At 33.5% G+C, this 7,273-nt stretch overlaps 1 long non-coding RNA gene across 1 annotated transcript; it reads left to right on the top strand.

Moving 5' to 3' along the window:
• The first annotated feature begins 1,161 nt into the window (after nt 1-1,161).
• Nucleotides 1,162-6,689, top strand: LOC110921385. The gene is made up of 2 exons (XR_004887038.1): nt 1,162-4,081; nt 6,360-6,689. It is a non-coding gene; the product is annotated as an uncharacterized LOC110921385 (long non-coding RNA).
• The last annotated feature ends 584 nt before the right edge of the window (nt 6,690-7,273 follow it).

Below are 7,273 nucleotides of genomic sequence, written 5' to 3'. Positions count from 1 at the left end.
CTTGACGTCTCATTTTATTTGAATTCCTTTTACGACTTTACACCATAGCGTGTCACACATCAATATATTTTTTTTATCTATGTCTAACTATGTTAATGTCTAAATAACTTTTACAATTTTGCATGTTTGTCTAAGTTACTATTACAACTTTACATCGCAACAACGGAGACATTCTCTTTTTTATCTATGTCAAATGACGTTAATATCACAAACATACCGTGTGTAACAATGTAAAAACGTGTAATTTCTCGTGCGGGCATTACACGTTAATGTCATCATCGTACATTGTAACCGCAATACTTATATAGGTTATACTAAGGTAGATCGGATACGTCGAAACACGTGTTTTTCTATGATTAACACACCACATAACGTACCACCAACTATAAACAACTAAGGTGTCGCAGCCGTAACACGCGACGTATAGCAGTTTTAGCGTACCTGTCGGTTTAAATTCGTGTTTCAATGGAAACGACTAACGTTTGACATAAACTTTTTCCTGAAACGAGTATAGTCAAATACAATACGTTTTTATCCTTATTTTGTGTACGAAAGCGAGTTGAGTCAAATATAATAGTTTTTCATTCAATGGTGATGTAATATTTTTCAAGTTGGATCAATACGGTATAAATTCGAGTTATTTTAACTTTCGACGCCGCCGCAACGCGCAACGGTTCAAATTCCTAGTGACATATTGAAAAGAAAGGTTTCACAAAACCAAAATCATCATAAATAAAGTATGAACAAAAAAAAATAAAAGTAAAAAAATAAACATCGTCAATTGCAAAAGAAATCAAAATGTAAATTGTCAACATCGACTTGTAGTCGTAATAAAGAAAATTGTCATCGTCGTTGAGAGAAAAGTGACATTGATACGAGGAAAAAGGAAGAATGGAAGCATATAACAAAACATCAGATTTTTGTTTGTGATTAAAAGAAAATAACAAAAAACCTTGTTAGCTATTTATAATCTAGAATATATAACACGTTAGTCCAGATATTCTTTCTTTTCTCTTTTTTAATCAAATCCTCTTTCTATTTAGAGACACAAATATCGATAAGTTTCTTGAAAAATAGTTTAATCTTACACTTAAAAATGACACAAACTTCTTACCAGGGGTGTGTAAAAAACCGAATTAACCGAACCTGTTGAAAATATCCTTATATGTTCATTCATATTCTAGACTGCTTATTTATTGGGCTTATGTTGTTGTTGGGCCCGGTCAAGTTATAACTAATACAAGCTGGGCTTGTGATTAATTCATTCGGTTATAACAACTTCTAAATGCATCAGTGTTATTGTTTTAAGTTCAAGGGTGTAATATGAAACTTCTCAGGGGTTCCGATCATATGTGATGATTTATGTGGGTGCAAAGTGTAAATGTATTTTTGCAGGTGTATAAAAGGCCTCTTGTGAGCTAGGGTTTCTGGAACGTTCATTCATCTTATCTCACACTCTCTAACTTTGGGGTTTTTGTTCATACCAGTTGAAGACGAATCAAGTTGAAGACGAATCAAGGTCTGTTCGTTTTAGTTGATGTTCGTTTGATCTGCTGGTGATATGTCGAAGATTTAGTGAAGATTAATCTCTTCGTCTGTTTAGTATTATTTTCCAGATCTTGCAAATCTTCTTTGTTCAGGTTGTAACATTTCATTCTAGTTGTTTTTTTGTTTTGATTAATCAACTGATCGTTATCAGTTGATTGTGAACTTTGTATTGTTCGTTTTTCTGATCTTACAGTTCTGTAAGATCTTGGGTGGTTTGGGTGTTTTTCGGGTTGGTAAAGATAATAAAAGTTACGTCATGTTTTGTCGCTTCCTCTGTGTTCTTTGTTATTTCTGTGTTTGTGCTGTATATTTTATACCATTTTGACATGGTATCAGAGCTAATAGCTCATGAGTCTGATTTATGGGATTTCCGCTGTGCGTTGAGTTCGTTTTTTGGTTTGTCCTTGTCTCGTTTTTTTTAATCCGTTTCTTGTAGTGTGTACAGGTACAGATCTGGTGGTTCATAGTTCGGAATCAAGATTGGATAGTTTTTTGTTTTTATTAGATTTGATGATCTGGAAAGGGTTTTGATCAGAAAATTGGGAATTTTGATTCTGTTCGATTATTCTCTTGGGTTGTGTTGAAATTGTGGATCTGTTTTTGGTGTTATTTGTGAGTGAAAAAAAAAAAAACCTAAAAATTAGGGTTTCGTTCATTTTTTTTTCTTGTGCAAACTCCTCGGTTCCAATATCTGACCATTCAATTTTTTGTTTTGTTTTGTTTCAATCATCATTTTTTAACTCATCATCCATAAGAAAGGTTATCCTTTATTCGTTCGAGCTTTAACAAATGTAATCTGCACTCTGTATGTAGTGTTTCTGTTACTGTTGATAGTCTTGGTGCTGCTTATGGTCTCTTTTGTTTTTCGTTGTTTCCAGCCAGTGGTTCGATTTTCTTGTCTTTTTTGTCGCCGGAGTTGTTCTGGTCGCTCAGTGGACCTTGTCTGTTCATGTCACCTGGAGTTTCTTGACCCGTGGTTGTGTGCGGAGATGAGAAATGTGGGAACTAGATCTGATCGGGTTTTTTGGGTGAAAGAGTGCTTTGTAGACTGCTCGTTAAGATCTAAGTCCGTGCTTATGGTTCTTGATATTAAAAGTCAAGGTTAGACATGTTGTTTACCAGATCTGAAGGTGTTCTTCGGAGATCCACAATCCACCAAAAGAACTATTCACAGGGAATCATGAGAAACTTGTTACAGAAGGCCTGTGTGGTGTTACAAGATCAGGTTATTTCTCTTCATTTTTGGTGTTAAGGTTGCTTAAAAATCTCATAACCCTTAGTGAAGGTGTTTTTACCTCTGTTGGATTAAGCACTGTGAGATCTTCCTTATTCCTTTTTTATTTTTTGTCACACGCTTTTGTATTGTTAGGCATATCTTGGCTGGGTTAGGTGGACCAACAATTGGATTAGATAACAGGGTGTGTCATATCCTGTTCTTATGTGTTTGTATATACATGTTGCATTTCTTTGTGATTGTTATAGTTACAGTTGATCACATTAAACACTTATTATATGTTCATCATTTGTGTGATAAGTTTTTATCGATTGTGTGTTTGCATCAACTTTAATTAATCCTTGATATGCCACACTGAGTTGTGTAACTACCTGCATCTTGTTCTGGTTGATTTATTGAGTATGCTATTTGTACCTTCATACTATAGTTGGAGGATTTTGTTGATAACAATTGACAACTATATTATATGGGTCAATAATATGAATTTAACTTGCAAGTTAAAAGAAAATTAGCTTTATTGATAGGACATGCTTTAAATCTCCCAAGATGAGGTATTTTTACTAGACAATGGGAAATATATTTTATGTTCTCTCGTGTGATTCTCTCAAAACGTTTTCATTGTTATAGATTCATTTTTGTTGAATTGGCTGATATCATTAAATTGAAAGGTTGATATCTATGATGATTCTAAGTGATTATTCATGAGGATTGAGCATATTTGGTTTTGTTTTCCTGTTAGATCTAGTTGTGTGAGCTATAAGTTTTTTGTTGAGACTTTCAGTTTGTTTTGGTCATATTTAGTCATGTATATCGTTCAGTTTCAGTTGCGTTTCTAAGTGTTAGGGTTTGGTGTTAATTGGTGAAATATATCAGATCTTGAATTTCGATTTTACAAGATTGTTGATCCTTATTAATTCTACATGTATTTGGAACTGGTATAGTATATTGTGTTGAATTTCCGTTGTTGTCTTGTGTTCAGATCAGTTGTTTGGTTTCTTCTTCTTGTCTGTTCTTTTTTTTAGCGATTGCAGGTAAAGATCTTGTAAGATCTGTTTGGATTTGGATTTTGTGAGACGCAATCTATTTGATGTTTGGATACCTGCAAAGTCTTGTAACAGTAGTTTGGTGCTGAAGAAGGAGTTCTTCTATCGATTGCTTATTGAAGACCTGTGTTGGTCTCTAAAACCCTTGAAGGTTTTAGGGCAAACCAACCAGAGATATTTTGCTGTGACTTGGCTAGTTTTTTGTAGTTCTTGAAAACTACAGTTGTGATCTCTATTGATATTATACGCACCCTCTGTAAGATCTTTTCTGTCTCGTCACTGTTTTTTTTAATTTTTGTTGTTGTTGGTTAGTTGAAGTCGGGGTAGTGAGGACCGGCATTGTTGTTTGTTTGTTATTTTTGATTACGTGACTATTTTGTGTCTTAGATCGTGGCTCCTGTATTAAGACCTGTCCAGGCACTATGAGTGATGAACCTGGAATCTGGAAACTGATACAGCTTCGCCTTAGGATTTTACATCTAGGTTTTTTGTCTATTTGTATTTTTTGTTCCTTGGCTGGTTTATTGGTTGATTCTGTTTGTCTATGTGGTTTCTTGTATAGAAGTGGTTTAAAAATCTGTCATTATATGACTATTAAAATTGCTGAATGTAACTTTGTTTTTTTAAATACCATAAAAGGTTTATAACGGAGTTTTGGTTTTTTAAATTTCAAGGGTTATCCAGGATCTCGAAATTGTGTGTTATAAGAACCATGTCTACTGTATTTTGCATGTCTGTCTGGTCGCTTGATTATCATGATAGAGGATGTTGTCTAAGTAAAAAAATGTTTACCAACTCATACGTTGTTTAGTTTGAAAGGTTGTATTCTGATTGTTGAATCATGTGGTTCAGTGTATTGGTTCAAGATTGTTTCTTGAATTATGTTCTATCTTGTCTAAGAGTTATTGTCTCTTGTTGTATGGTTAGGTGAACCATGTGGTTCGAGTGTTTCTAACCAGTTGTGTTGTCTCAAGATTGTTCTTGGATATGTTTTACAGCCTTGTTTATCTCTTTGGTAGGTGAGTTGGTTCTTTATCTAGTTGAAAAAGTTCTCTGTTTTTATTCTCCTAGGGGTTTTTTAGCTGTAAAATTGTTATGTGACATAGAATTGTGTGATTCTAAGTTTTGTCATAACTGTTTTTTGAATCGTGTGATTCAAAAGTTTCAGACTTGGTTCTGTTTTTTTAAAGTCGTGTGACTTTTTATGGTCTTGAAACATGTGATTCAAGTTTTCAGACATCGTTCTGAGTTGTATAGAGGTTTATATCTCTTTGTTTTTCATCAGATATGTTTCTTGAATTATGATAGAACCATGTGGTTCTTCATTCTTTGTACTATTAGTATTGTATCTGATAGTTGTTTTGTATGGGGATTTGTAATTCCATGTTTGATACTCATGTTTGCGAGTTTTGTCTTAGTTGTGAAAGTCGTGTGACTTTATGATTGTCAGATGTGTATCTGATTGTGTTATGCATTTGGTATGGCTCTTGTGATTTTGTATTTGTTGTGGAGTTGTAAAAAGTTTTTTGCTTTATTCAAATTATCTTTGAGTTCTTCACACGTATTGTTTTTTGGACTTGGTTCTGAATTCTTAGAATCGTATGATTTGTTGTTTTCAGTCTTTGTTCCGAGTTATGTTGTCTCGTGTGAGATATGTTATTCTGGTTACAAATTGTGTAATTCTGTGTTTAACCAGGATTTGTTTGGCTGTGTCTTATAGTCTTGGTTTTTTGAATGTATGTAATGTTAGCCTTGTAAGTTTTCTCTTGTGTAAGAGATATGTTTCTGGTTGCCAGAACCATGTAGGCTTTCATCGTTGTCTGGTGTTCTTATCATAACAGTTTTGTCTGTTTTGTTAGTTGTCTGTTTTGTTAACTGTCTGGTGTGTTCTTGTCATATCGTTTGTAAGAATCCTGTTATACATCAGAGGTCTGTTCACTTTGAAATTGATCTGTATTTTTTGAGAAAGGGATTTTACGCTAGTATTATTGAACCTGAAAATTTTTTTTGCGAAGGAATTGTGTGTTAACCGATGTCAATCTCTTTGTAAGGAACTTGGTAATTTTTGCCATGTTTACCCCTGAATGAAGGGGGCGTGTTAAAAGTGGCTTTTTAGGCTGTCATTCAGGTTACAACACACTATGTGTCATAAACTGGGAAAATTGACATGTACAGAATATGAATGATGGGGGCATGTTGAAAATATCCTTATATGTTCATTCATATTCTAGACTGCTTATTTATTGGGCTTATGTTGTTGTTGGGCCCGGTCAAGTTATAACTAATACAAGCTGGGCTTGTGATTAATTCATTCGGTTATAACAACTTCTAAATGCATCAGTGTTATTGTTTTAAGTTCAAGGGTGTAATATGAAACTTCTCAGGGGTTCCGATCATATGTGATGATTTATGTGGGTGCAAAGTGTAAATGTATTTTTGCAGGTGTATAAAAGGCCTCTTGTGAGCTAGGGTTTCTGGAACGTTCATTCATCTTATCTCACACTCTCTAACTTTGGGGTTTTTGTTCATACCAGTTGAAGACGAATCAAGTTGAAGACGAATCAAGGTCTGTTCGTTTTAGTTGATGTTCGTTTGATCTGCTGGTGATATGTCGAAGATTTAGTGAAGATTAATCTCTTCGTCTGTTTAGTATTATTTTCCAGATCTTGCAAATCTTCTTTGTTCAGGTTGTAACATTTCATTCTAGTTGTTTTTTTGTTTTGATTAATCAACTGATCGTTATCAGTTGATTGTGAACTTTGTATTGTTCGTTTTTCTGATCTTACAGTTCTGTAAGATCTTGGGTGGTTTGGGTGTTTTTCGGGTTGGTAAAGATAATAAAAGTTACGTCATGTTTTGTCGCTTCCTCTGTGTTCTTTGTTATTTCTGTGTTTGTGCTGTATATTTTATACCATTTTGACAGAACCATAATCAAATTAACCGACAAAACTGAACCTGAAAAATCAAACCAAATAAAAAACCCGGTGGGTCGGTTAATGGTTTTTTTGAAACCGAATATAGCTGGTCGGTTATGGTTATCATTAATTCATTATACCCACCATAACTGAACTGACATGCAATAAATCTTTATAGGATTTATGACTTTTCACCATATTTTTAATATTTGATGTTTTTTATCGAAAATTTTTAGTAAACTTATTGGTTTTTCATATTATTTTGTGGTTTTGGTTGAATTTTTTATTTGAATTTATAAAATGTATCATATCACTTTATTTGAATATTCGGGGTATTAATATTATAGATTATATATATTTTTTAATACTATGTAATCTACTAATATATACAAATATGCAATAAAAATTTATTTCATGTTAAAAAAATTAAGTTATTTTTAGTTAAGCTAAATACACGGTTAACCATCCATAACCGACCCGCTATAACCATCAAAACCGAATAACCATAACCACCATAGCCGATCGGTTATGGT

The sequence above is a fragment of the Helianthus annuus genome, chromosome 17 (genome assembly GCF_002127325.2).
Source record: "Helianthus annuus cultivar XRQ/B chromosome 17, HanXRQr2.0-SUNRISE, whole genome shotgun sequence".
NCBI classification, from domain to species: Eukaryota; Viridiplantae; Streptophyta; class Magnoliopsida; order Asterales; family Asteraceae; genus Helianthus; species Helianthus annuus.
Note: the sequence above shows the minus strand (reverse complement) of the source record. Positions and strands in the feature narration are given on the sequence as shown.